The 5,549-nt window shown below is 37.8% G+C and overlaps 1 pseudogene; it reads right to left on the reverse strand.

Moving 5' to 3' along the window:
* Positions 1-2,511: 2,511 nt before the first annotated feature.
* On the reverse strand, positions 2,512-4,761 carry LOC101277235 (importin subunit beta-1-like; annotated as a pseudogene).
* Positions 4,762-5,549: the final 788 nt, after the last annotated feature.

Consider the following 5,549-nt stretch of genomic DNA (forward strand, 5'->3'; position numbering starts at 1 on the left):
GTTATTTTTTCTCTTGAGTCCTAAGTTTCCTAGTCAGTCTGCTTTCTTTTTCTCCACCTTTCAGAGTCTTCTTATGTTTATTTTACATATAATGTCCAAGATTTACTAGCTGTATTTAGGAGGAAGAATAGGGAAAAATACATATCCTCTGTTTTTCCAGAAGAGGAAGTCTTCTCTGTTTTTTTCTTTTTTTTTGATGAACAAAAAAATCTCATACTCTCTTTCAATGTTATATGAAATTTCAAAATAGGTTAACTCATGGTTAAAAAATAAACAACAACACTGAGACAAATTTCTATTTTGTTTTCAAACTAATAAACCAAATTTCTTCCTTCACCACTCTTTCATCTGCTATTTATATATGTTCTCCCACTTCACTGAGACTCCTTGCCCCCATACATTTTCAAAGTTCTGACAGTTTTCATTTCTAATCTCTCTACTTTTATTTCCAGCCATATCTCCACTTCCTAGTTAGACTGTTCTTTTGATACTTGTGACCTATTATGAACCAATACATCAAAATCAGTGTCAGAGTTTTGGCCTGTTTTTTTAGAACAAAGATGTTCAATTTCAGATAAGTTTGGATAAGCATCAGATAAGCAACCAAACTCTTAATCAATGCTTAGTTGAACCAGCCTTCAACAAGCTTTTGAAGCCTGCCCATCACAAGAGATTTGCATATCAATATTTGGCTTGATTTAAACTAACCTGTTCACCTTTTTGCTTTGTGAAAAAATGGATCAGTTTGGAATCATCAGGCTTGGAATGGGTGCATGGGCCCATCAAATATAGTTTGGAGTATTTTAACACACAATATTGTTAGCTGAATGTAATTATAAAGGACTGTTAGATGAGGTTCAATTTTAGCACAGATCTACATGAAGGAGACAAGATTGCTTTTTCCCCCTCTTCTTTAGCAAATGGATAAATTTGTATTTTCCCTGAAATTTATTTGTTTTTCCTGTGGAGGGTTTGAGATTATTATATTAATATTTAACTGCAGTGGAAAAATGAAACCATTCATAAGTGTTTTCGTCATGAGATGTGTAATTATACCCACACACATAATTTATGCATATATTTTTGGTTGTTTTCGTGGTTAGTTGGTTTTAAAGTATAAAAAGAAAACAATACTACATTGGAGACAAACAGATAAAAGAGAATAGAAAGTCAATTTTCTAATGGCTAATTTATTAGATTTTGTTTAATTATTAAATTTATCCTCATTTTATAGACCAAAATAGTTACTTAAAGTTTGCTGTATTTTTATGTATTTATTTTTATTGTAAATTTTTTGGTGAACTCCTTGGCATCATTTTTTATGGAGGGAGTGGGTATCAGGACTGCCAATATAAAGTGTCAAGAGGGAGTTTTCTCTTTGTGCTGCCACTTTCAACCATTTACATTTTGGTTTCTTTAGGTTGTGGGTTTTAAAAAAAATTTTTGTTTTATTTAGTTTTTGTCTTGGAAGTTTAGATTTTTATTCTGACCATTTGTTAGTGTTTTCCTTAAAATAATGATAATAACTAAAAACAAACAACCAAAAAGCTAAAAAGTGTCTTTCTTTTTTTCTTTTCCTTTTCTTTTTCTTTTCCATCTCCTGTGGTCCATCAGTAGGCAGAACTTCAGTTAGTTTTATGAAATACAATATTTAGCACCCCCTTATCCCACTTTGTTTTAAGGAAAAAGATAAACTTTAATGACTTGAAGTTGAGAATATGGATATAGCTTCATTCAGTCACACTCAGATTATATAGTATTCCTCACCTCCTTTTAGCCTGATTGTATACAGTGCTGGGTGACAAAGGTACACAAACCCAGCCTCCTCCATCATCATCATCAGTAGCATAGGTTCAAGCTGCTTTTTATGGTGAAGTACAATCTCTCCCCTCTGGAAAAACCAGTCATTCCACTCAACACCATGTGAAATACCAGAAACCAAATTGTAGCATTCCTTGGGAAGAAATAACTTCCATTTCTTCTCCTTCTCTTTTCCCTTCCCCTTTCCCCTCCTCTTTCCCCCTTCCTCCTCCTCCCCCTCCTCGAATTAAGTAAACCCATTATGTTTCTCTTATCCAAAATGGCTCCTGGAGTAGACATTAGAATGGTTTTCTCTGAAGTCAGTGTTTACATAGCTAACCAACAGTCCTGCTGCTAATAGCTGCTCCCCCTGTGGTAGGCTTTTCAGTGTGGTGTGTTTTCAGCATCTGTGCACACCCCTTACTTCTAGGTTTTTCAAAAGACTGCAGATTTCTAGTGATGGTCTTGGGTTTCATCCCAATGGCTACAGATTGACCTTGATTCTTCAGTTATTCAGTTTCCTCAGTTATTTTGCTGTCCATCGAACAGGGTTTTGTTTTGCTAGTTTTGAATCTCTGTTCCTTAGTTAACACTTTAAGAATCATCAGCCAACTTCTACTAATTTCAGTACCTTCTTCCCAAATGTCATAAATAAGTTCCTTATTGGCTCAGCAGCACCAGTACCTAATACTCTTTGGATGATTCTCAAGTCTAGCATTGTAGACAAAGAAAGATAAACTCTACTCTTGGTTGCATCAGCAGTACATCTGAGTATGCATCACCCTTAGATCCTTGTTCCTTTGATCCTTGACAACAACAGAATAGGCTTCCAAGCAGTCTTCCCTTAGCTCATTCAGATAATCCACAATGTCACACTTTGATTTATTCACCTGAGATTGGTAGGTTTGCAGAAGTGTGCTCAATACTACCTCTAGGTATTTGTTAAACTCTCCACCAATAACAAAGGCAATATCACTAAACACTTACAGAATCTACAGCTTCACAGACCTACAGACATTCCCATTTCCCAAGTTCTCCATCAACAAACAGTAAGATACTGGATTTCAAGGTGTGACATAAGTCTTCCACGTATCTACAGTCTCCAATAAAACCTTGCACTCAGTATAAGTTTTCAGTAAAATACCCATACTCAGGAGAACTTAGAGGCCTCTATATACTTTAGGAATTTAGCAACCAACATTTCCTCTGATGTGCTAACTGCTATCGGATCACCCTCTTGCATCCCCCATATCCAACTCTGCTTTGGAAAATCCTTAACAGGGAGACCCTCATCTCATCTTGATGCTGCAGTTTTTAGAGAACATTTTGAAGAATTATGTGGAGTAAAGACTGAAGGTCATTGAATTGGATCTTATCAGAAGTGCTTTTATATGTGACTGTATCTCTACTGATACACTTTTTGCAGTTAGAGTTGCCAGCATCAATTTTTGAACTGAATAGTACTTGGTACTATTTTTCACAATTTTCATCAAAGCTTCATATGAAGCACTTCTCAGGTTATTCTGGTGGCCATCAGGTCTGTCTGTGATCACTAGGAGATTCTGAAATATGAGGATAAGCAGTAAGTAGCTGTTTCTTCCTGATCATCACTTACAAACTTTCATAAACAGCTTCAACTAGATTGGAAAAAAACTCAGCACACATTTGATGCCATTCTGGGTTCAGTACTCAGGCTTTCTCTCAGACATTGTAACAAGGGAACCGAGCAAACATCACTTATGGCAGCTTCATGGAGCAACTTGCAAAATTTGCCCCCAGTCTGTGTACTTATATACCAAACAATTTACACAGGGGTCTTCGATTAATTATATTAAGCTAGGCATTGCCTGTATGACTAGGATTTTGAGCTTATTGGATTTCCCTTCTTCCAAGATACAGGCAAAAGTCATCACAAGGGTGTCAGGGTTCTAAGAAGTAATCAGGGTTCTTGATCTGTTCTTTACAAGAGGGAAGGACAGGTGGGACAATGTCATCTTCACATCAGGTGGCCAGGAGAATCATCATTTTCATCATCTTTTGTTAGTGTCTGTGTGAGAATTGGAACCTCAATTGTAGTGTTTCCTTGGCATAGATCTTGCTGTGTGCTCTGGGACCTTCTTTGTTCTGCTGTCTCTTTAGCTTCAATGGCCAAATCTATTTTGTCATCACAGACGTTGGACCAGAACTTTATTCCTTACAGGGTCATTTCATCAAAGTCACTGTGTTACTTCAACTGTGATCACAAAAAGAGCAGGGCTCATATGTGTCTCCACGTATTGATAGTACAGGGACATTTTCTTCACCAGATTCTATAATGTAGTCACTAATACCTTATTGTCTTGACAACAGGCTGCTTCATAGACTATCTGGAAATTGTCTTTCAGATTCTTTGTCAAAGCTTGCTTTGATGAACTCCAATACTCCAGGAGTGCCTTGGTAGCCACTAACTTCACATTATTATTAGGATCTTCTTTCCTCTTTCCCAGGATTATGGCAGTCAGAATCTCATTGGATGGAACTTGTAGCTGCTCTGTTTGAATATCTTGGCAGATGTAACAAATTGCATCCCATGTCGACTCTTTCATGTGCTTTGTGCTGTTGGAGTTTGTGACATTGTCTACCAGCTGAAGAAGGAATCCTGATCACTGGTTTACTGGATTTTCTATACAAACAATTTCAGCCATCGTTGTGAGGAAGAACTAAGCTAGTAGGTTTCTGCAACTAAAGTCTGCAAAATAATTTTTGGCTTCTTGGTCAAACATTAACATCAATGGGAAGTCATTCTGCTGCTGTTGTGCCTTGATGTTTGGATCCTCAGAAGACAAAGAGTTCTTGATCAGTAGACCAGCTGAAACCCTGCCAATCTGGCTGTTTCCTGAATTTTCTGGTGCTCTGGACAGTTCCAGAAGGACCTTTGGCAAGTTTCACCACTGCACACTCCAGGAACTTCTCGATAGTTTCTAGTTCAAGCAGAGGTAGAGACACAGCTATGTCAATGCTTCAATCAGCTCCAAAGTAAAGGTGATGGCAGTTGCTTTTCTTCAGGTGATGCTTGCTTCTCAGGTGACAGCTCTGACTAGAGATAGGGGTTGGGAGTTGCATGGCACTGGAGGGTTTGAAGGGGGTCAGAGTCACCACAAGTTCGTTCATCTGTTCCTTCTTTATAATGCTCCATCATCTTTTCCTTCCCACTCACTCCCTCCCACTTTCCTTCTTTGCTGTTGGCAATGGCAGCTGCTCCTCTGGTGGAGGTGGTGGAGAAAACTTAGAGGCAGTTCAGAGCATGACTAGAGCTTGGTTGGCGAGGAGAGAAAAGAGAAAAGGAGGCAGGGAGTGAACAGAAGCCAAAAGGGAGGGAAAACTTTGCTACACTTTAGATCACAGAAACTGGAAGCTAAATCATAAACACCTAAGGTCATTAAAATGACTTATACTATTTGTAGGAGAGTGTGCATGTATATCAGTAATCAGTTCATTGTCTTGGCCAAGTGCTCAAATAGGTAATGATATCTTATACCCCCAATGATTTCCTTAAAAGAAGTTACATTATAAAAGAACTTACAACCCACCATTCACCTGAAGTTTCTTCATCCCAGCCATTGTGAAAGAATTAAACTTTCATTATTGATTAAGCGCTTTGGAATTCAGACTAGTGACAGGAACTTTAAAAAATTGCTGTTTATATGGTACTAAAGGACCATACATTAGACTTTTCAGCCAAAATTGCACAAATGTACAACCCCACCATC

This window comes from Orcinus orca, chromosome X, assembly GCF_937001465.1.
Source record: "Orcinus orca chromosome X, mOrcOrc1.1, whole genome shotgun sequence".
Taxonomy (NCBI): domain Eukaryota; kingdom Metazoa; phylum Chordata; class Mammalia; order Artiodactyla; family Delphinidae; genus Orcinus; species Orcinus orca.